Raw genomic sequence first — 25645 nt, 5'->3', positions numbered from 1 at the left:
CCTTGTATCATACTTTTCTGTATGTGTTCTATATGTTTGAACATCTCTAACAGGGTACCTGAGGGTAGAGATTTGCCTCCTTCGTGTCTGTATTTCTCATTGGACTTTGCACGTAAAGGACTGTGGTCAAGATTTATTGAATGTGGACAAGTACAAATGAATGCATATTAGAAATACATAGTGTAAAAATTCCATCTTTGTCTTTGCAATTACTCATGCCATTAATATTATTATTTTCCTTATTCCGATTAACATATCTACCATGCTTTAAATACATACACACGTGTGTGTGTGTGTGTGTGTGTGTGTGTGTGTGTAAAATATCGCTTACCAGGTGCTTTATATAGATATATAACCAGTTTACTGAGGAATCCAAACTCAGTGATGTATAAACATGATTTTCCCCCATTTACTGCTTACAACATATTATAAAATCTCCTTTCTCATTCCTTAATGATTTCGTGGGCAGAATCCATAACCTTCCAATCATTTTCTGGAGTTAATGTTCATCCTGAACATTGTGACTTGGGAAACTTGGTGGGAGAAAGGTGCGTGGGGCTAGTTCTGGGATACTTCTCCCTCCCTTCCCCGTGCTCATTTCCTCTGATGTCGGGGGCTGGAGGGGCAAACATTACTTTCTTACCAACCCATGGTAACTATCCTTCCCTACTAGTTGGTTGTTGCTGCTTCCATGAGGACCCTCACTGTCCTTCATTGTCCTCTGTAAGGTATGGATGCAAAAGCTGGGTATATGTAGGGTTCTTGAGAGGCTGCAGTCCAGTAGACCCAGAACCATTTGACCTCTGCCACCTCATGTGTCATAGACCACACCAAAGCCTCTTGTTGCTGGGACCCTGATGAATAATCAAGACCACTCAAGACTAGCCAACTTCTGTCACCTGTGACCCCCAGAACATCATTCATCCTTTCCAGGGCAAACCTTGGGAGTCAGGGCTGATGTGGGGTCACTCCCATTTTCTCCTCTCCGTTTCTCCCTGGTTCTCTTGTCACATGGGCACAGGAAGCAGTTCGGCCAGTCTACTGTATGAGTAGCTATCTAAACAGGAAATGTCTGGGTTTCCCTCTTGTAGGCAACAGTCTCTGTGAGGGATCTCCTCAGCACATTATCTCCCTTGCCTTGAGGGCAGGCAGGTGGTGGCTCAGGAGGTGAAGGAAAAGCCCTCTGCACCAGGATGTCTGCCCTTCCAAGGCCTCCGGTGACTTCTTCCTCAGCACTGCTCCCCTCCCCCGAATTTGTTTTGCTTTGTTTGTTGTAAACGAAGGAGGGGAGAAAGGTAGAAGTGGTTTCAGGGGAGGGGGGACAGCAAAGTCAGTTTTGCTGTTTTGTAATAAGTCCTAAGGGAGATGACTGGCCTTGGTTGTTGATGGCAGCTTCTAGATGTAGATTCTTTTGTCACAGCTTTGAGTTCTAGCTGCCAATTCTAGAAATGGCAAAATGAAGAGTCTCTGTCTATCAATCTACACCTGGTTACACACTTTTAACATACGTGTGTGTACCCTGTGAGGTAAAATTCATCATCTTCCTTTCAGTTAGGAAAACCAGGCTCAGAGAAGATAAAGCAAGTTGTCCCAAATTACACACAGTAAATGGCAGAGTTGGCTTCAAAGTGGGTCAGCCTGATTCCAGAATCCACCCAGAGTACCGGAGGGATGCTCTCTTAAGCAGAGGCAGGAAATAGTGGAAAGAGGTTTGGGTGGGGAGACATAGATCCTTTCATTCCCTTTTGGGTGCATAACTGGAGTAAAAAGTGAGAGGGAATCATGGAAGGAGTCAGAGAGACTAGCTCTCCAGGTAGACTGCTCCCATCTGGCAAGGAGTCCGCTAGACAATGGCAATGACACAATGGCCCCTGGGACCTAACCATTAAAGCAGGGCCTGAAAACAAAGGGCCCCATTTCCTCTGGTGCTACTGTTTCAAAGACTTTCAGACATAGCAGGGCAAGCTGTTCCCCTCCCTGGTTAATGGGCCTAAAGCATCAGGGAGCCAAGGCAAAACCTTTACGTGACTACATCTGGTGACAGTCATCAGCTGAATGGGAAAGGCCCAAGTGACCAACACTGGGGACTGATGTGTTTTTAAGGGGCAAATGGCCCACAGCACAAGTCTAGTCCTCGGACTGAGCACAGAACGTCTCCTCCTATATTACACTAGTTAGCATAGTGGTTCTCAAAATAGAGTTCCCAGCCATCAATCTCCACATCACCTGGGTTTTGTGGAGTACAAATGCAAAATCTTGCCTCCTCCCTATCCCTAGACCTAAATGAGAATCAGAAACTCCAGGGCTGAAGCCAAGCAATCTGTTTCACCAAGCTCTACAGGTGATTCTCTTTCATTAGTTTTAACCCAGGTTTACTGCAATATAATTGTCACACAGAAAACAGTTTGCCTTCTTAGATGTAAAATTTGAATAGGTATGATAAATAGGTCCAGTTCAAGCACCAAAATAAATATGTAAAATATTGCCATCACCCTCAAAAAGTTCCCTCCTGCTCCTTTGTAGTCACTATACTCTCCCCAACCTCCAATCCCTGGCAATCGCTGATCTGATTTCTGTCCCTTAAGTTTTGCCTTTTGTAGAGCGTTGTGTAAATGGAATCATACAGTAGGCAGTCTTTTATGTTAGCTTCTTTGACTTCACATAATGCTTTTGAAAGTATCGATGTTGTTGCACATATTAGCAGCTCACTCCTTATTGCTGAATGGTGTTCCACTGTGTGAATGTACCTAAATTTTTTTTTAATTCATTCCCCAGGTAATAGACCCCTTGTGTTGTTTCCAGTGTGGGGCTTCTATGAATAAAGCTACTACACATATTCATGTACAAGTGTTTTTGTGGACATTTATTTTCATTTCCCATGGGTATATAGCTAAGAGTGGGGTTGCTAGATCATCAAGTAAGTATATGTTAGCTTCATAAGAAACCGCTAAACTGTTTTCCAAAATGAATGTAACGTTCGCATCCAACCAGTGATACAGTAAATAATACCTTTACTTGATCCGCATTCTCTCCATCCCTTGGTATTATCAGTTGTTTTGGTTTTTTGTTAACAAAACCATTCTAATAGTTGTCTAGTGGTATCTAATTACAATTTTTTATTTCCCTCATGATAAATTATGTGGAGCATCTTTTCTTATGATGATTTGTCATTTACATTCCTTCTTTGATAAAGTGTTTATTTAAACTTTTCCACATTTTAAAAATTGTCTTCTTATTGAGTTGTGAGAAGTCTTTGTATGTTATGCATACAAGTCCTTTAAAAGATACGTGTTTTGTAATTATTTTCTCCCAATGCAGTTTATCTTTTATAGTTTTTTTGTCTTTTATAGTCTTAATAGTTTTTTGAAGAACTGAAGTTTTTAATTTTGATGAAGTTCAATTTATAGATTTTGTCTTTTACAGTTCATACTTTCTGCGTCCTTCATAAGCATTTTTTCCCCAACCTATGATTGCACAGATTTTCTATTGTTTTATTCTAGAGATTTTACAATTCTAGATTTTCAAATTAATGTTTACATATGGTATGAGGGTTTTTTTTTAATTTGCATAGGAACATCTAACTGTTCTGGCACCATTTGTTTAAAAGACTTTTCTCCATTAAACTACCATTGCACCTACTTAGTAAATCAGTTGACTGTATATGTGCACGCCTATTTTGGACCCTCTATTCTGTATCATTGGTGTATTTTCCTACCTTTATAGCAATAGCCCCTGTCTTGATTGCTGCTGTTGTATATTAAGTCTTGAAATCAGATAGTCTAAGTCCTCCAATTTTGTTCTTCTCTTTCAAAATTATTTTAGTCATGATAGGTCTTTACACTTTCATATAAATTTTGTAATTAACTTGTCAATTTCTTTTAAACGTACCTACTAGAATTTTGAGTGAAATCACATTGAATCTTTCGATCAATTTGGAGATTATTGATTTGTTAATAATAGTGCGTTTTCCAGTTCACTGACATAGTTTATCTTTCCATTTGTTTAGGTCTCTTCTAATTTCTATCATTAATTCTTTTTATGATAGCAGGATCTGAATTTGTATTATCTTGTTAGAGTTATACCGAGGTATTTCTTTTTTTTCTTTTTTTTTTCTTAATGCTATTGTGGAGGATTAGCTATTGAAAAAAAAAAAAAAACAGTAATGGTATTTTATCCATAATGCTCCTTCCAGGATCCAACCATGCCCAGCAGTGGTTAAGGTGGGATCTTTGCTATCAAACAAAACTATGTCTAAATCCAGGATCACCATTCTGGAAAAACATGTGTTAAAGAGCCCACATTCTAGTGTCAGTCAACCTGGTTTTAAAGCCTCCCTCTACCACTTACTAACTTTATAACCGTGCATTCTCCAGAGTTCAGTTTCTTCACCGATAAAATGGGCATAATAATAATATCTATCTCCGAGGGTTGTTAAAAGATTAGATAAACAGTGTAAATCAATGTTAAGCATATAGACATAAACCAAAACATGCTAGGTTTTATTATTTCTTCCTAGGTGTGTGACCTTGGGCAAGCTAACTTCAAAAATCTCCATATCCACATTTATAAATTAGAGATAATAATAGTATTAATAGGGTTGTATTGAGGATTAAATTAAAATAAAACAATGAAAGTACAGAACACCGTGCCTGACATATAGTAAGCCCTTATTAATACTAGCTACTAATAGCACATATCTTGACATGAAGCAAATGAATATTAAAAAATAAAACAGCTTCTGAACAATGAAGACTAACCTTGGAGAAAAGCTTGTAGGGAAAATTCAAAAGTTATAGAAGTAGCTGCTAGAATATTTAGATGACGCACAGACTGACTTATTGAAAACTGGTCCTTTTCAACCACTCGTGCTAAATGGTTTTCTGTGGTCATCCAAAGAACTACTCCTCCCCCTACGTTGCTTCTAAACTCATTGCAGATAGTGGTGTTCAAGCTTCAAACTAAAATCAATCTATTTATTGTAGTGACTTCTAGTTACATACACCCAATTACCACTGTCATTAAGAAAGCAGTAGCTGCCGATACTGAGTAGAAATGTGACATTAAGCGTTCAATGCTTGTTGTCCAAAGTATGTCCTCCTTACCTAGGAAAATTAAAAAACACTCAAGATAATACCTTTTGTCTTTAACTCTTTGCCTACTTCCTAAACAAAACAACTTTACCAACTAACTAATTTTGCACAAGACAGGGATGTGTGGTTCTAAAAGATATTAAGTACTGATTGAGCATTTTAGTTATAGCATAATATTGGCATAGATGGTAACATAATCTCTAGAGAAATTAGCCAGTTTGATGCTCTAGGCATGTGTTAAGTATGTTTGCATGGATCTAAGCACCCTGGTTAATATGGGAAATCATAAATCAATGATTTACGGAAATAGTGGCTCGAGATTTAAGCCATCAGTTTGAATGCCTAGCTCTGCTATGAGATTTATAAACTTTGTGTCTCTAGCCAAGTCCTCTGCCCTGTCTTTTCATGTTCTTCACCTGTAAAATATTGGGCTGGTGTAATGAGGTTGATTAGAACTTAATGAGTCAGGTTTTATTCTCTGGTTTTAAGATGCATTATCCGCCTCCAAACTTGTTGCATTGTAGTTGGAAACAAGGGAGTCCTCCTGAAAAGGCAAATAATTGTCCTAAATACTCTTTGACTAAGAATGAAATTAATAACCTCCAAGGTAGTAAAAGTCAACATTATTGGAGGTATGAATTAAATGAGCATTGTAGAATATTTTCTCAGCTGTAAAATAGGTTTAATTATAATTGCTTTGCAGTGTGTAGAATTAGTGAGTTAATGTTTTTTTGGACTCCCAGAATATTAGAAGCACAATAAAAGTCAGTTGTTTTCCCCACTGAACCTATTGTCTATTTAAATCTCCCAAGATATTTTATCTTGTGCCCTGAAGACATTTGAATCATAAGTCTGCCCCAGGATGGGACAGATCCGTTTTACTATCTTCAAGGGACCAAATTATCTGATATTTTTAATACATTTACATTTTGCCCAGTTTTACCAGCACTGAATCATTTGTGCATTTTCTTCCTCAGTTCTTTTAAGCAGATCTAAGGACCCAGCTTTATAACTATACCATATTGGGGTCTGGTAAAACAACAACAACAACTTTGGAATCATATTGCCCTGTGTTTGTATCTCTTCTCTGCGACTTACACAACTGTATGATTTAGGTAAACTGCTAATTTTCTGGGAGCTTCAGTTTCTTCACCTGTAAAATGGGAATATCCTCACTTCATAGAGTTTTGGTTTTTGTTTTCGAGATTTGAAAGAGACCAGATAGGTAAAACCTTCAGCAGAATGCCAAGCCTATAACCAACTAATATGTATTGTTAGGTACACTTTCACACCATAGCAAAGTGGCAGTGGGCATTCATCAGATCTCATTCCATTGACTCTAATATTGAACTCTACAAATAGCTTAAATTGAAGTAGCCTAAATGAAGCACCTTATTTTTAAAAAAAAATTAATGTTTTATTTATTTTTGTGAAAGAGAGAGAGAGATGGAGAGAGAGAGCGGGGGAGGGGCAGGGAGAGAGAGAGAGAGAGGGAGGCACAGAATCCAAAGCAGGCTCCAGGCTCTGAGCTGTCAGTACAGAGCCCAGTGCGGGGCTTGAACTCACAAACCACAAGATCATGACCTGAGCTGAAGTCAGATGCTTCACCGACTGAGCCACCCAGGTGTCCCAATGGAGCACCTTATTTTATCTCCAACCCTATAGAATATGGTTATTCTATATCTGTCTTACAGAAAATTATTCAGCAGTAACATTAAGTCCGTAATATGAGGTATGTTATAAGGGAAGTTGGAAACATAATTAGGCACAGGCACCTGGGTGGCTCAGCTGGTTAAGTATCCAACTCTTGATTTTCACTCAGGTCATAATCTCATGGTTTGTGGGGTCAGGCCCTGCCTGGGACTCTGCTGACAGCACAGAGCCTGCTGGGATTCTCTCTCTGTCCCTCCCCTGCTCTTGGATGCATGCATGCACTCTCTCTCTCCCTAAAAAATAAACAAACAAACAAACAAACAAACATTTTTTAAAAAGAACACATAATTAGGCAGGGAAAAATGTATATATACTGTGATACCAAATATATGAAATATGTATAGAACAAAAGATTGGAAAGAAACAAGGCAGAAGCTTTAAAGTGGGTGGTAGTGAGAATATGATGATATTTTTCTGTTTTCTTCTTTTCAAAATATGGACAATTTTTATACCTTTAAAATATGGGTAATTTTTTTTCTTTTTGTATTTTGAACTTCTCAAAATTTTCTATTTTTTTAGACAGTGGACATATGTTAAACAAATTACGAAATAGAAAGCCACATCTACTTGAATGCATAGGAAAGAAGAAATCTATGTATATCAATTGTTAAAGAAATTTTGTACATAGTAAAAAATTGCTAAGATTATACCCCTCTCTGACAGGACTATGGTACTTAATAATCATTTTTAGTTTGGTGAGTATTTATCAAATTTTCTCATAATCTATTTCAATTATCTTTCTTGCCTTTCCACCTTCGCCTTCTCCTTGGTATAACTTTAATTTAAATACCTCTGCCATGTGTGCACCAGATCACTCTGTTAACAGTGTATGAGGAATACAACTAGCCTATTATTGACATAATGTGTATGTATTTTTTAATTTGAAACGTGGAAACGCCAGGTGTTCAGAATCCCTACAACTCCAGTTTTGGTTCTTGCAATAGATACTCAGTTTGAAGCCATGGCCTCCCACTATGACCTCCAGGGGACTATCTAGCAGTGTGCACTCCTCAGGTCTAAAGATGGCTTAATTAGGCATTATTATTTTCTTCCTTAAAGTATCATTCTTCTATTTTAGCATTAGTCATTGGTAAGCAAGGTGCAGAGATCAGAACCGTAAGAAAATTAGGAAATGGCTTTGAGGGTCTCAGACCCCTCTTCTTGGGGCAAAGTGGCACACAGTCTCCATAGTTAAACAAAGTTAAACTTCTCAATAAAATTTTGGCATTCAGACAGAAAAAATTTTCTCTCTTCCCCAAACACAGAGCATAGTGTCTACTCAATAAATATTGGTGAATTTAAATTTTATCAACAGGCTTTTAAAATGTTAACACTGTTAAGAATTTTTATAAAAGAGATGGAATGATTTGGAAAAACAGAAATCATATTTTATTATCATTCTTGGGGCACCTGGGTGGCTCAGTCAGTTAAGCATCCAATTGCAGCTCAGGTCATGATCTTGTTGTTGGTGGGTTCGAGCCCTGCATTGGGATCTCTGTTGACAGTTCAGAGCCTGGAGCCTGCTTTGGATTCTGTGTCTCCCTCTCTCTCTGCCCCTCCCCTGGTCATGCTTTCCTTCTCTTTCTCTCTCTCTCACTCTCTCTCTCTCTCTTTCTCTATCTCTCTCAAAAATAAACATTAAAAAAATAAAAATGTTGATCATTCTTTTGCTAGCAAACAACAACAAAAACAGACAAGGTCTCTATGATGGGTTTTCATGGCACTTAAAATAACCCTTAACTTTGGCCTAAAAACCTTATGTGAATTGGTCCCTCCCAACCCATCTCTCTGTGTTTACCTCATAACACTGCTACCCTCTTTTGTTTTGCTCCCAACACATATTTTGTGATAAATATGCTGGTTCTTACCTCTGAGCTTTTGCAGTTGATGATCCCTGTGCATGGAATGCTTTTCTGTTCTTTTTATCTCCCTGGCAAATTCTTGTTTAGGTCTTATTATCTCCTCAGAGAGGACTTTCCTGATGGACATATGCGAAGTTATTCTCCTCAGTCACTGATCTCATCACTGTTTTATTCTTTCATAGAATTGTTCTCTATCTGAAATATCTTTTTTTTTATATTTGTTCCCATATTTATTCTCATCAAAAGAAAAACTCACTGTAGGCAGGGGCTTTCTTGTCTTCTACTGCTGATTCTCCCCTCCTGTAGAATATCTGTGGAAGGAAGGCAAAGAAGGAAAGAAGGAAAGAGGGAGGGAAGGAGTTTAAATCAAGTCATCCTTATAACTATCCTATGTGGTACAATCCATAATCTCAATTTTACAGATGAATAAACTGAGGTAAGGGAAAGTTATTTCTTTATATAGTCATCACAACTAGTGAATGGAATAACTGGGATTCTAAATAGAATCTTCTTGGATTCAAGAACAGCTCTTTATCCTAAAAGAACATTCTGGAACTTCTACTCCAACCGTGTTAGAATAACTATTACCAGATTTACCCTTGCATTGTAAACAACTAGAAAACTAGACAAAGTACATAAAATAGTTGATTTTAGGAGAGGGGTAATAGGAAGCTCAGAAATGTGATCCCTAATATCAAGGAAACAGCCAAGGTGAAAACTGCTTGTTCTTGCGTTCTGCCTAGAGGTACTTTCTGAATTGCAGCAGGCAGAAGAAGAAATCAAGCATAGCATGGAAAAATGGAGATGAGGAGGTTATGATCATAATTCAGTGAAACTGAGGTGTCTTAAAGTAACAGGACAGAGATCCAGAGAAGAGGTGGGCATGTAGAAGAGCTCCAAAAATATGCATATGGGTCCCCTTTAGGCTGTTTACTGAATACAGACCTATGAATGTGGAGGGTACACCCCTACTCAGCTAAGCAAAGAATAACTAGCGAGTTGTAAACCAAACAATTCCCAGAGCTGATCAGAGAATTGGAGTTCTGAGCATCAAGAGTAGAGAGATACCAACACCCAGGAAATTCCTTAGACACCCAAGAAGGATCATGCCTTAGTGGTTGAGCTAAACACGTTCTAGAGTAATGGCTACTCTAGACCTGCCATGACAAAGCTTAAAAACAAGGCTTGAAATGATCAGGCTGATCCACAAGTAATTGCCAAAATGAACTTTGACACTCTTTAAAGGAAGACAACAAAATCAAGAAAGTCAAAAACCAGAAACGTTTATAATAGCCAACATCTAAGAAACAAAACAACAAACAAACAAAACTTATAAGACATGTGAAAAAGCAAGAAAATGTGACTTACAATTAGAAAATATAAAGTTAGGGGGAACTAGGTGGCTTAGTCAGTGAAGCGTCCAACTTAAGCTCAGGTCATGGTTTGTGAGTTCGAGCCCCACGTCAGGCTCTATGCTGGCAGCTCAAAGCCTGGAGCCTGCTTTAGATCTGTGTCTCCCTCTCTCTCTGCCCCTCCCCTGCTTGCTCTCTCTCTCTCTCAAAAATAAACAAAAATTAAAATAAATAATTTTTTTTAAAAAGAAAGAAAAAATAAAGTTAGTAAATAAACACATAAGAAATGGCAGGTATGATGGAATTAATAAACAAAGACTTAAAAATACCTATTATAATAGCTTCTCTTTTAAAGAAAACATTGAACATGAGAAAGAAGAATGAAAAAATATATAAATATATTTAAGACTTGATTTAATATATGTAATTATATGTATACATATGTATATATAATTATATGTATATAATATTATATGTATATATGTATACACATCAAATAGAACTTCATTTTTTATAATTTTTTCAATGTTTAATTGTTTTTGAAAGAGAGAGAGAGAGAGAGAGAGAGAGAGAGGGACAGAGTATGAGCAGGGAGGGGCACAGAGAGAGGGAGACACAGAATCCAAAACAGGCTCCAGGCTCTGAGTTGTCAGCACAGAGCCCAATGCAGGGCTCAAACTAACGAACCATGAGATCATGACCTGAGCTGCACTTGGATGCTTAACCGACTGAGCTACCCAGGCCCCCCTCAAATAGAACTTATAGAGTTGAAAAATTATGATATCTGAAATTTAAAATTCACTGAAAAGGCATAACATTAAACACTATTAAAGAAGAGATAAGAGAATTTTAAGACGTAGCAGTAGAAATTACCCAAAAGGAAGCACAAGAGAAAAAATGCCTAAATAAATTTCGGTAACAGAAACAGTGGGGCAATATTCAGTGATTTATATACATACAATTAGAATCTCAGAAGGGGAGAGAGAGAGAGCAGAAAAATTATTTGAGGAAATAATGGATGGCTTTTTTTCAGGTTGGCTGTAAACTCACAGAGAAAAGAAACTAAATGAAAATCAAGCAAGATAAACAAAAATAAAACTGGACCAGGACACATCACAGTCAGATATCTCAAAAACAGTGATAAAATGAATATCTTAAAAGAAGCCTGAGGAAAGGAACACATTAAATATAGAGGGGGGAAAAAAAAGAAGTTCAATGAACTACATTAAATGTAGCTAATATAAGTGTAAGTAAAAAGGTAGAGATTATCACACTGGGTTAAAACTAAAGCCTAAGTACATACTGTCTACAAGAAACTCACTTTCTTTTAAAAAAATTTTTTTAATGTTTATTTATTTCTGACACAGAGAGAGACAGAGCATGAACGGGGGAGGGTCAGAGAGAGGGAGACACAGAATCTGAAACAGGCTCCAGGCTCTGAGCTGTCAGCCCAGAGCCTGACGCGGGGCTCGAACTTACGGACCCTGAGATTGTGACCTGAGCCGAAGCTGGATGCCTAACCGACTGAGCCACCCAGGCGCCCCGAAACTGACTTTCAACATATAGACACAAATAAGGTCTAAGTAAATAATGAGACTATTCAGATCATAACAAAACTGGAGAAGCTATATTAATAACCAGAAAAAGTAGGTTTCAGGACAAGAAACATTGCCAGGGATAACAATGAACATTGCGTGATGATAAAAGGGTCGAGAATATATAACCAACCTACACATTTACACCCAGAACAACAGAGCTTCAAAATACATGAAGCAAAAACTGCAATTAATAAAACCACTGAAATTAATAAAAAATTAATAAAAATTAGTTAAATTTAGAGATTACAACCCTCCTCTCTCAATAATATATACTGACATTTTATAAAACTCAAATCCAACAGCAGCAGATTACACATTCTTTCCAAGTTCTCGTCAAACATTAATCGAAATAGGCAAGAAGTTAGATGTATCGGCAAATTGTTTGCAATAAAAAAGTTAGCAACATTTATAGAAGAAATGCAAAGTTGATTAACCCATTATATATTAAAGGTTGCAGGATTCAAATTCAGTATTCAAAAACTTACTGTATTTCTGTGTAAACAGTGAAATAAAAAATACTTTTCTTAACTACAAAGCTGCCAGGCCTGCGCAACAAAAACTACAAAGCATTGCTGAGAGAAATTTTTAAACACTCAAACAAATGAACAGCTTTGCCATGTTGCTGGATTAGAAAACTCAAAATTTATTGAAGTATAATTGACCAAAAAAAAGTCTTTTTAGTTTCATTTGTACATCAGAGTGATTTAGCATTTTTATACATTATGAAATGGGGCGCCTGGCTGGCTCAGTCAGAAAAGCATGCAACTCTTGATCTCGGGGTTGTGAGGTTGAGTCCCACGTTGGGTGAAGAGATTATTTAAAAAGAAAATCTTTAAAAAAAAAAAAAAAAGAAATGAAATGAACTCCACCATAAGTTGTCCATATTCCCTATGCTATATACCTCCATGTCTTATTTATTTTATAACTAGAACTTTGTACCTTTTAATCTCTTTTACCTGTTTCGCTTGCTACCCTCCCCCTCCCCTTCTGGTAACCACCAGTTTGTTTCCTTCATCTATTAGTCTGTTTCTGTTTTGTTTATTTGTTTTTGCTTTGTTTTGTTTTAGATTACAAATGTAAGTGAAATCTCATGGTGTCTGTCTTTCTCTGACGTTTCACTTAGCATAATACCCTCTTGGTCCATCTATGTTGTTGCAAATGGCAAGATTATATTCTTTTTATGGCTGAGTAATACTCCTGTGTGTGTGTGTGTGTGTATGTGTGTGTGCGTATGTATCACTTCTTTATTCATGAATGTGTCAATGAGCACTTAGATTTCTCCCATTTCTTAGCTATTGTAAATAATGCTACAATAAACATAGAAGTGCATGTATCTCTTTGAATTAGTGTTTTCATTTCCTTCAGATGGATACACAGAAGTGGAATTGCTGGATTGTGTGGTATTTCTATTTTACATTTTTTGAGGAACGTGCATGCTGTTTTCCACAGTGGCTGCACCAGTTTGCATTCCCACCAACAATATATGAGAGTTCCTGTTTCTCCATGTCCTTACCAACACTTGCTATTTCTTGTCTTTTTCATACTAGCCATTCCAAGTGACGTGAGGTGATATCTCATTGTGGTGTTGATTTGCAGTCCCTTGATACTTAGTGATGCTGAACATCTTCTCATGTGCCTATTGTCCATGTGCATATCATCTTTGGGAAAATGTCTCTGCAGATCCCCTGCCCATTTTTAAATCACGCTGGGTTTTTTTTAAATATATATTTCGTTGTGTATATTTTTAAATATATTTTGGATATATTTATTAACCAATCCCTTATTGGTTGTATGATTTGCAAATATCTTCTCTAATTCAGTAGTTTGCCTTTTTGTTGTGTCGATGGTTTCCTTCACTGTGAAAAAGTTTTTTAATTTGATGTAATCCTATTTGTTTATTTTAGTTTTTGTTGCCTTTGCCTGAGGACACTGGTCAAAAAAATATATATTGCTAAGACTGATGTCAAGAATTTACTACTTATGTTTCTTCTGGGAGTTTTACGGCTTTGGATCTTATGTTCAAGTTTTAATCCATTTTGAATTTATTCTTAATTTTTTGATGTTTTTATTTTATTTTTTAGAGAGAGAGACACACAGTGAGAACAGGGGAGGGACAGAGAGAGAGATGGAGACAGAATCTGAAGCAGGCTCTGGGCTCTGGGCTGTCGCACAGAGCCCGACATGGGGCTTGAATTCAGAGACCGCAAGATCATGACCTGAGCCGAAGTCGGACGCCCAACCGACTGAGCCACCCAGGCATTCCTTGAATTTATTTTGATATATGGCATAAGATAGTCGTCCAGTTTCATTCTTTTTCATGTAGGTGTTCAGTTTTTCCAGCACCATTTATTGAAGAGACTGTCTTTTTCCCCCTTTTATATTCTTGGCCTACTTTGTCATAGATTATTTTACCATATATGTGTGGACTTATTTCCAGGACCTATTGCATTGACCTGTGTTTCTGTTTTTGTGCCAGTACCATACTGATTTCATTACTATAGCTTTAGAGTATAGTTTAAAGTCAAGATGCATAATACCTCTAGCTTTGTTCTTTCTTAAGACTGCGTTAGTTATTTGAAGTCTTTTGTGGTTTTATATAAATTTCAATTTTTTTTCTAGTTCTGTGAAAAATGCCGTTGACATTTTGATGGGGCTTGTATTGAATCTGTAGATTGCCTTGAGTGGTATAGACATTTTAGCAGTATTAATCCTCCCAATCCATAAGCACAGGATATTTTTCCATTTTTTCATGTTGTCTTCAATTTCATTCATCATTGTCTTTCAGTTTTCAGATCATAGGTCTTTCATTTCCTTGGCTAAATTTATTCCTAGGTTACATTTTATTTTCTGATGCAATTATAAATAGAATTGTTTTCTTAATTTTTTTTTTCTGATAGCTCATTATTAGGGTATAAAAATGCAACCAATTTCTGTCTACTAATTTTGTAGCCTGTGACTTTACTGAATTCATTTATTAGTTCTAATAGTGTTTTGGTGGAGACTTTAGGGTTTTCTATATATAGTATCATGTCATCTGCATATAGTGACAGTTTTACTCCTTTCTTTCCAATTTCGATGCCTGTCATTTATTGTTCTTCCTAATTTCTGTGACTGAAATCTCAGTATTTTTAATGTGTCCATTCTCTCCCAGTGACCCACTGATCAATGCAGTCCCAAGCAAAATCACAGCAAGCTTTTTTTAGCATTAAAATTGACAAGCCTATTCTAAAATTTATATGAAAATACAAAAAAAAAAAACGCCACTAGAATAGCCAAAACAACATTGAGAAAGACAAAGTTGGAAGACTTCTAATACTTTATTTCAGGACACTGTAAAACTACAGTAGTCAACATAGAATAGAATTGATACAAGTATATTATTCAATGGAACAGAACAGAAATTCCAGAAATAGACCCACACATATAGAGTAGTGCCCCCCCATCCCCAATTTCACTTTTCATTGTTGAATTACCCACAATAAACTATTGTCTGAAACTAGGTGATCCTCCTCCTGACATATTGTTAGAAGGTCAGTAGTAGCCTAATGGTACATCACAGTGTCTACGTCATTTACCTCACTTTATCTCATCACACAGGCATTGTCTTATATCATCACCAGAAGAAGACAGGTGAGTGCAGTATGATAAGATATCTTGAGAGAGGAAGACCACATTCCCATAACTTTTTTTACAGTATGTTTTTATAAGTGTTCTTTTTTATTATTCATTAGTGTTGTTAATCTTTTACTGTGTCTAATTTATAAACTCTACCTTAGATATGTATGCACAGGGAAAGAGTATATATAGGGTTCAGTACGTCTGTGGTTTCAGGCATCCACTAGGGGTCTTGGAACATACCCACCATAGATAATGGGGAATGACTGCATGTTTAACCAAATTTCACCAAAGTTGCTAAAGCAACTCCATGGAGAAAAGGACTCCTTTTTACCAAATAGTGACCGAATAACCGAATATTCATATGACAAGAAAAGTACTTGATCCTTGTCTTACACCATAAACCAAAATGACTTGAAGTGGATAATAGACCCACACAGAAGAGCTGAAAGTATGAAACTTCTAAAGGAAAACAGATAAGCAAATACGATAACCTTCAGGTAGGTAGTGTTCTTTAGGACGCAAAGCATGAGACATAAGGAGAAATAGATAAATTTTGCTTCACCAAAATTAAGATGTTTGCTCCTGAAAGACGCTGTTAAGGAAAAGAAAAACCAGAGAATGAAAGAAAATATGCATAAAGTAAATATCAGATAAATGACTTGTACTCAGAAGTGTGTATGTATGCATATATATATATATATACAACTCAATAACAAGAAGATAAACAATCTTACTTTAAATGGGCCAAATATTTGAACATTTGCTTCACAAAGAAGATATATGATTAGCCAATTGGTACATGTAAAGATGCTGTTTCAGGTTCCTAGGGCACTTGTAAGTACTGTGAACTGGGTGACTAAATAGAACAGAAATTGATTCTCTCATAGGTCTCCACACTACAAGTCTGAAATCAAGGCATCCGTAGGGCTCTGCTCCTTCTGAAGGCACTGGAGAAGTAGCTGTTCCATAGCATTCTTTTAGCTTCAAGTGGTTGTTGGCAACACTTGGCATTCCTAGTGTTCTCTGCGTCCATCTTCACATGACATTCTTCTCTGTGTGTGCCAGAGAAGTGTGGCACAAAGTGTATATCTACATGAACTTTTTGTAAGGACTGGCCATTGGATTTACAGCCCACTAAAATCCAGTTTGACTTTATCTTAACTTGATTACATCTGCAAAGACCTCACTACCAAATAAGTTCACATTTATAAATACTGGGTGTTAGGTTAGGTCTTTAACGTATCTTTTTGGGGGGGAAAATCCAACACGTAACAGATGCCCACCATCATCAGGGAATTACAAATTAAAACTACAGTTAGAATGCCTACTAGAATGGCTAATAGTTTTTGAGAATACTAAGCGTTGACATTGTAGAACAAATAGAATTCTCATGCTTTGCTAGCGGGTGGTAGAATGGTGCAGCCATTTTGGAAAATAGCCGATTTCTTATAAAGGTAAGTATGTTATCACCATAGGCCCAGAAATTTCACTCCTAGATATCTACCTAAAAGAAATTAAAACATACATCCAGACCCAGACCTGCACGTGAATATTCATAGCAGCTTTATGCACAATAACCAAACCTGGAAACAATTCAAATATTCATTAACAAGTGAATGGATAAACAAATTGTTGTAGGTCTATACAAGGGAACAACGGCAATAAAAGGGAATAAGTTTTGGGTGTATGTAAGGACTTGAATGCACCTCCAAATTAGTATGGTAAGCACAAGAAGTCGGAGACTAAACATTACATAATGACTCAATTTATGTGACTGTCTAGAATAATCTATAATGACAAAAATCAGATGATGCTTTTCTTGAGTGGGGAGTGAAGAGGGGAAATTTTCTGAAAAACATCCGAAAACAACTTTTGGGAGTTGATGAAAATGTTCTATGTCTTGATTGTGGTGGTGGCTACATAAGTGTATACATTTGCTAAAACATAATGAGTATACTTAAAATAGGTTCATTTTATTTCATGTAAATTATGCGTCAATAAACTGATTTTTTAAATATAGCCATCTGTTACTGGAATGGAGCTCCTCTGGGATAACTGCTCTTCTCTAACTCACATTTAAGCCAGGCACTTATGAGAAGTAAATAGAATAACACCCACTAACATCCTGTGCCCACCCTATCATAAATAGTCAATCAGAACACGTTCCTGTTTCTGGAAATTTTAGGACCTATGACATAGTGTTAATGTTTATATTTATATTTATTCAGTGGTTGCTAGTTATTCTATTTCACAGATGTGGACAATTATACCATTTTCTGAATTTTGCTGGTCTTGTAGCTTTCATAAATTACAAACTCTTAATATAAACTTGATTGTAGTATAGTGGAAAGAACTGGTAGGCTTTAGTGCTAATCAGCTTGTGGTTTAAATTCTGGCCGGGCCATTTACCAGCTGGACAGCCTTCATTCCTTTATTTAAAAATGTGTATTAAGCAATTGTGATGTACCACAGGGGATGGTGCATTAAGGAGATGTGCTCCTAGCCTCGTGGAGCTTAAAGTCCCCTCCTTCAACTTGTTTTCCTTCTCCAGGTTGCTGGATTTTACCATCTGTAAATTGGGTTGTACTGCCATTTTTACAGGGTGGTCGTAAGGATGAAGTGAGCGGACTGAATAATCTACTCAAGTTTCCTCTTGCCCTGCCTGTGTGTCTTTCCAACTTCTTACTGTGCTCTCCTTCTTTCCTGTCTATCCTATCATGTCCTATCCTCTCCCATCATGAATTTTTTCATTATTGAAGTATAATTGACATGCAATGCTGTATTCGTTTTACACGTATAATATATTGATTCACCAATTCTATACGTTATTCAGTGCCCCCCATGATAAGTGTAGTCACCATCTGTCACCGTACACATGATTACAATATTATTGACTATATTCCCTATGCTGGGTTTTTCATCTCTGTGTTTATTTATTTTATAACTGGAAGTTTGTACCTCTTAATCCGCTTCACCTATTTTACCCACCCCCCCTCCCCACCTCCCCTCTGGCAACCACCAGTTTGCTCTCTGTATTTAAGAATCTGTTTGTTTTTGCTTTTTGATCTTTTGTTTTCTTAGCTTCCCCATATAAATGACATCGTATGGTGTTTGTCTTTCTCTGTCTGACTTATTTGCTTAGTGTAATACCCTCTAGGTCCATTCCTGTCACAAATGGCAAAAATCTCAGTCAGATTGGCTAATATCAAAAACACAAGAAATAACAAGCATCAGGGAAGATTTGGAGAAAAGATTTGGCAAAGATTTGCAGAAAAGGTTTGGAGAAACAGTGCTCATGCACTGTTGGGGGTAATGCAAATTGGTGCAACCACTGTGGAAAACAGTATGGAGGGTCCTCAAAAAATTGAAAATAGGAATGCCATACGATCCAGTAATTCCCTCATGAATCTTATTCATGTCTCCTTCTATACTATATAACACATCAAATTCCAATGCTTATTTCTTTTTTTTAAAGAAATGCTATTTATTTATTTATTTATTTATCTATCTATCTATCTATCTATCTATTTATGAAAGTGCGTGAGTGGGGGAGAGAGGCAGGGGGAGAGAGAGAGAGAATCTCTTTTAGTTTTTAAATTTTTTTTACATTTATTTATTTTTGAGAAATAGAGTGAGACAAAGCGTGAGCGGGGGAAGAGCAGAGAGAAGGAGATACAGAATCTGAAGCAGGCTCCAGCCTCTGAGCAAGTGGTCAGCTCAGAGCCTGATGCGGGGCTCAAACCCACCAACTGTGAGATCATGACCTGAGCCAAAGTCGGATGCTCAACCAACTGAGCCACCCAGGCACCCCAAGAGAGAGAGAATATCTTAAGCAGGTTCCACACTGAGCGTCGAGCCCAAAGCGAGGTTCTATCCCATGACCTTGGGATCATGACCTGAGCTGAAATCAAGAGTCAGACATTCAACCAACTGTGCCACCCAAGCACCCCCCCCAATACTTGTTTCTTTTCTCAGCTAAAATTATTTACATTTCTGAATGAATTCATTCAGCTGTTTTCCTATTTAAATTATTTTATTGTTAAATTTATATTGGATGACATTTAAAAAAAAAAAGTTCCTGGAGTGATTTTTGGGTAACCAAAGTTAAGTAGACTATTATATTCCTTAACAATATCTGTTTATATTTGTATGGCATTTTACCTTTACAAAGCTTTTTTGTATCTATCATTTCATTTAATAATCTCAATAATCCTGTGAGGTCAGTGAAGGGATTATCATGTCTACTGTCTAGATTAGTGTACCAACGCATATCTATATTAAAAGAGTATTTAGAGCAGAGACGTAATTTGAATCTGCTTATGCTTTTTATTTGTGTATGTATTCAACCACATTTATTGGCTAGTGATTGTATCCTGGCTATAGTGTGATGCTGCCCTTAAGAAGTTGAGTGTCTGTGAGGGCGCGCAGCCTGCAAATGGAGAGCAGTGACAGAGTATGGATGCACATACCAGATGTAGGTTGTCAGTAAGGAGCCAAGGATCAGCCTTGTAGGGACATGTGGAAAGGGGATTACGATGTGCCACTTAAACAGAGTATTGAGGCTCATCATGATTTCCCCATGTAAATGAGGAAGGAAAAGGCCTTCCTAAAATACCCCCAAACAAGAACCCTTAGGAGTCGATATTTAATCTCTACTCTCATTCATGCAAAATAATTCTTCACTATGATGAAAGAAAAAAGAAAGAAAGAAAGAAAGAAAGAAAGAAAGAAAGAAAGAAAGAAAGAAAGAAAGAAAGAAGAAATGAAAAGAATCACAGAGAAGAGTCACAATCCAGGCCCTCACCAACTATGCCCCCTTTTCTGGATAAAAGTTGGAAACAAGACTGGTTTCCTGCAACTATTTCTTGGGCCACTTTCCCTCAGCCCCTGGCTCTGCTCAGGCTGGACAAAGCCTGTACAGGGAGGTAGGGAGAATGGTGTTTGTGTTCATCAGTGTACATTTCTTGAAACTGGCCACCAGTGAACAATCAAATCACCTTGGAATATTCTTAAGCTTCCTACGTGTTTGATTAGTTTTTCCCAGTAGGAAATGAAATAAAAGAAGCAGTTATTAAGAGAGCTTGCTCTCTGCATGGCCTAAGACTGGCTCCTGGAGTAACAGTGCTCTTCAGAGCAGACAGGAAAGTCAGAGTCATTCCAGGTGTTTAACGGAAAGGCTGGAACTGGATGTGTGTGGTCTTCATAGTGGATGGGAGCAGAGGAGGGTGGGAGAATCTGAGGTCTCTTTTTGGCTGATCCACAGACTGACTGATACTCTTGGCTCAATTTTCCTCTTTGTAAAAGAAGATTATCCATGTGTAAGATTCTTCCATGTCTTCATTCTCTTAGTAGCCCACAAAGCATGGCCCTCTGCTAGGTGTCCAGCATGTAAGAGTAAGTTATAAGTAAGATTCAGCTCTCTAGAGGAGTTCCTGCTGAAAATGGGGTGAGCCAACATAAAGGCTGAGGGTGGGTGAAGGGCACTGTGGGCCTAGATGATGGGCCAAGTCATCATGGAAGAGGCAGGGAACTGCATGGGAATGTGAAAAGGAGAAGCCTGGCTGATGGTGTGGCCAAGGAGCAATTTTGGGGGAGAAGAGAAATATCTAAGGAAGACCTTTCATGTTTGGGCATGATATGTGATATAAGCCCTCTCTTCCAAGACCCCTATTAAATATTAAGTAAAATTTATACTGCTCATTAATATTTGGTGAAGTGGATCATCTTTGGAAAGAAAGAAAAGAAGTACTGAGACCTGCTTCATGGTTTATGTGGGACACAGGAGACAAGACACAGGAAGAAAGTAAGCTGATATTTAAATATATAAATAAATAAATACATATATATTTACATATGTGCGTATATATACATATCTCTGTAACCATATAGATCACATATACATGTGTATGCACACTATCTATGTATATGTGAATATATGGTATATATGTACCTCTTCCTAAAAAAAACTTCTCAGAGAACAAAAAGCAATGTTATCTGGATAACATGTTCTTAGTGAATGAATGTGAGTAACACTTAAATACTTACTATGTACCACGTCCTTTTCTAGGTACCTTAAATGTAATATGTCTTCTTCAATCCTTACAGTAACTTCATCAGGTAGGTACTACAATTATCATCCTTTTGCAGAGGAAGGAGGAATCTGAGAAACAGAGAAGTTCAGTTATTTGCCCAAGGACACATAGCAAGTAAGAAATAAAGCTGAGCTTTGGATCCAGGCAGTCTGGATCTAGGACCTCAACTTTTAACTTCAGTGCCCTTAAATTACATAAGATGTGATTCACTTGTAATAGTTTTTGAATCCTTTAGGGAGCCTTGAGTACTGATGGAAGAATCAAGGCAGCTTTGATTCTCAAGTAGTCAAGTGTGGGGAACAGAAACTCCCTCTCTTCTTGGTAGCTTTAAGTGCATTGCTCCCTGAATTCGATTGTAGATCCTTAGACAAGATTTGCTAATTTGGTTCTTTTATTCAATAACTATTTACTGAGTAGCCAGTATGTGCCACAAATCCTTTGATGTTGTAGAAAAAGAATAGTAAAAAAAAAATTATAATAAGCAAAATCCTGGGGCGCCTGGGTGGCTCAGTCAGTTGAGCATCCGACTTCGTCTCAGGTCATGATCTCACAGTGCGTGGGTTTGAGCCCTGCGTCAGGCTCTGTGCTGACAGCTCAGAGCCTGGAGCCTGCTTTGGATTCTGTGTCTCCCTCTCTCTGCCCTCCCCCCTGCTCAAAAATAAATAAACATTAAAAAAAAATTTTTAATAAGCAAAATCCCAGTTGTTATAGAGTTTACATAAAGACAACAGAAGAGCATTTTGATGGTTTGTAGAATCGTGATACCTGCCATAGAGATAAGGGGTGCATGAGGGTGCAGAGGAGGGAGGGGAGCTGCTATAAAATATAGGTGGTCCAGGGAAGACTTGTTGACATGGTGACTTTTGAGCAGAGACCTGAGGGAAATGAAGGATCAAGCCTGCAGTATCTGGAAGAAGAACACTGCAGGCAGAGGAAATGGCAAGTGGAAAAGCCTTGAGGTTCAGTTGAATTTAACACGTGTGAGGAGGAGGTGGAGACCAGTACGTCCGGAGTAGGCTGAGCTAGAATCAGAGGGGTAAAACGACAGGTGAGAAGTTGAACGAAGACTTCAGTTTTTCACTCTGGGATAAGTAACCACAGGAGTGCAGAGGCATGAAGCCATGGTTTTGTTTTTGTTTTTGTTTTTTGTTTTGTTTTGTTGTCTGCCTTGTCTCTTAAAAAGCTAATGATAAAGGGCAAGAGTGGACACAAATTATTGTTGCAAAAATTCAGGCAAGAGATGATGGGAGTAGTGTGGGAGGTGGTCAAAAGTGGTTGGGTTACATTTTGAAGGTAGAGTTAATCACATTTGGAAGTTTTCACCCCATAGGTGATATGTATAGATGATAAAACTGGCTAAGATCACTTCTGGAGGAAGTCTTGGTAGAGAAGGAAAAGTATTCATGGATGGAAGCCTGGGCAGCTCTGACCTTGAGAGTTTGAAGAGACAGGAGGGATCAACAAATGAGAACAAGAAGGAGTAGCCAGGGAAGAAAGGAACACTAAGGAGAGGAGCATGCTGGAAATCATGTAAAGAGTGTGCTTCACGGAGGAGGGTGACCAACTGTGCTGCATGATGCTAACAGTCGATAAAGACCAAGAACAGAGTGGTGGGTTAACAAAATGGAGGTCACTGGTGACCTTGACAAAAGCTGCTCCTGACTGGAGTAGGTTTAAGAGAAAATTGAGTTACCCCTGGACATGTTTTCACATGAGACTTTGATCTGAGTGAAAACGGAATCTGCTTTCACACTCCTCAGAGGCCTGAGTCTTGTCCTGACAAAACCAAGGCTCAGAGGCCCAGGGCTTTAGAAATAGCAAATAACAAAGTGAAACCTTTGAACTTGGAAATAGTATTAAAGTTGTCATCGAGGGCTTGAAATGTTGCAGTCACACATCTTGCTCCAGGAAACAAAATGGACCAGTTGTTGGATTTATTCTGGTCCTCTGCCTAAGACAACAGCTAAAGAATCTCCTTTATGTATTTATCCAGGGACTTTGTCCTCACATCCTCCCTTGACAATAAAATGTAGTGTCTTCCAGAGTCTGGACTCCCTGAGGAAAAAAAAAAAATAATTGTATCTCTCTGTCTCTCTGTCTCTCTCTCTCTCTCTCTCTTTCTGATGAAAATTTCTTCATCATAATTCATAGTTGGTGGAGCATGCTCTAAATGCCGGGTGTGGGTGGTGTGAGTGTTGAGTCTGGACATAGGGAAATGAATTCAATACTCTCTCATTAGTTTGTTGTGCAGAAATAATTATACCATTATATCCTTGTGTGCCTCAGCATCTCCATTTAGTTTGGCAGGATAACTTCCAAATTCCCTTGAGTCTTACGTTCTCTGATCCATTCTAAAATTCATTTATGTTTTCCAAGTTGCTAATTTATCTCAGCCTTCCCTTATTTATATTAATCACACTTCCCCTTTGCAAGAGGAATAGGGACATTTTCCATCCAGTCATCTTTATGAATCTTGTATCCGTTTGGATACCTATAAATTGTGGAGAACAGCATTCAATCTTGATTTCTCAGAAACTCAAGACTGGGCAGCTGAGACCTGGGGTCCTGGCCCCTCTGGTTGTTTGCTTTGACTCTTAGTGCTGGTATCAGTGAATTCCCAGCTACCTTTGGCTGGCTTTGTGTACTGGGTCAAGGTAATTAACCTCTCTGTGCTTTGGCTTTTCAACTGAAAGAGGAATATCACTATCACATGTGTTGAGAAAACCTATGTGATAGTCCTTGGGACTTACCTGAGAGTAGCAACCATTAGTTAACTCTCTACTTACCTGAAAGATAACTTCCAATTGTAGCTATATGGCCATATCTACTCTAGTCAGAGTTTGCTATGAAAAAATAGCAAGAGAGGTTCTCTCAACTCAGGACTTGATGGAAACAACAAAGAAGTTAAATGAAAATCAAACACATGATCAAGAATGAAAGTCCTCCTTAAATGTTATTTATATATATCTTTGGAAATAAACCACTATACCCAGTTGTCCATGATAGCAATGGTGCTGTCCTTTTAAGGCCTATCATCAATGAAAATAACTCCAAATTAACAGTAAATACTAGAATGGATTCCCTGGATGCACAGGAACTGACTTTACTAAGGCAAAAATAGTTCTTGCTGTCATTGTCACCATGTTCAGTGAATATTATGAGAATCAATTCACGATTGAATCAGCTGAGGTGGTTTTTCCTAATGGAAAATCACATACCTTTCCAGAACTGACTTAATGAAAGGAGGTGGTGATATCTGATCCAATTAACAAATAAGTTGGAACCAGAGCAATTCCAGAAAATTTTGCAAAACTTCTGACTAGGATGGATTTAAAGTCAGAAGTCATAGGTTATGGGAATTGGATTGAGATTGAAATCTCTCCAACCAGAGCTGACATTATCCATGCATGTGATATTGTAAAAGATGGAGCTATTGCTTATGGATATAGCAACATTCAGGTGGCTCTCCCAGAAACATACACTGTAACTAATCAGTTTCCTCTTAACAAGCTCAGAGGACTTCTAAGACATGACAGGGTAGCTGCTGGATTCACTGAAGACTCGGCTTTCGTCTGTGCCCCCAAGGAGGTATTGCTGATAAACTTGGTTTCGACATCTCTGCAACAAAGGCAGTTCATATAAGTGATTCTACAGCCATTTAATTTCAGATGGTACACATTGCCCTTCTTCCTGGCCTCCTAAAGACCATAGCCACAAATTATATGATGCCCCTTCCTCTAAAACAAATCTCTGACACTGTAGTAAAAAATGTTAGCAGAGACGTAGGTGAAAGGAACTACAGGCATCTCTGTGCTATTTATTACAGTAAGAATCCTTGGTTTGAAATAATCCGTGGGTTTCTGGACAGAATTATACAGCTGCTTCATGTGCCTCCTGGTGAAAAGAAGGGGGATGGTGTGATCACAGCATCAGAAGGCCCTTCCTTCTGGGGCATGCATCGAGATGCTTGCCAGAGATCAAAGCATCAGGAAGCTTAGGGTCAGTCCTTCATCCTGATGTCATCACCAAATTTGAGCTAACCTTGTCCTGCTCCTCCCTGGAAATCAGTATCGGGCCCTTTTTGTGAAGAGGGGTCTCTGTTGAGTGATTCTCTCCATGAGGCTTCCCTTCTCCTCCCCTGATGTCCTTTATTTGTCCCCACAGGGGACATCCATTTGTGCTTTAATGTTTAATTAAGTGGAACACAGTGAAAAGAAAAAGAATGAAAGCCCTCCTAAAAGTGTCTACAAGCCTGCATACTGTACAGTGGGTTTTGACATCAGCTTCCAGTTTGCCCTCACTTTGGCCCTATGATCAGGG

The 25645-nt window shown here is 38.0% G+C and overlaps 1 protein-coding gene and 1 pseudogene across 8 annotated transcripts in view; both read left to right on the top strand.

The window, feature by feature from the left end:
* Positions 1-25645, top strand: part of DAB1 (DAB adaptor protein 1) — a 1144406-nt gene that overhangs the window by 427585 nt on the left and 691176 nt on the right. The gene's annotated exons all lie outside the window — the stretch shown is intronic.
* Positions 24148-25469, top strand: LOC122480563 (annotated as a pseudogene).

The sequence above is a fragment of the Prionailurus bengalensis genome, chromosome C1, assembly GCF_016509475.1.
Source record: "Prionailurus bengalensis isolate Pbe53 chromosome C1, Fcat_Pben_1.1_paternal_pri, whole genome shotgun sequence".
Lineage (NCBI taxonomy): Eukaryota > Metazoa > Chordata > Mammalia > Carnivora > Felidae > Prionailurus > Prionailurus bengalensis.
This window is presented reverse-complemented; position numbering and strand designations above follow the sequence as displayed.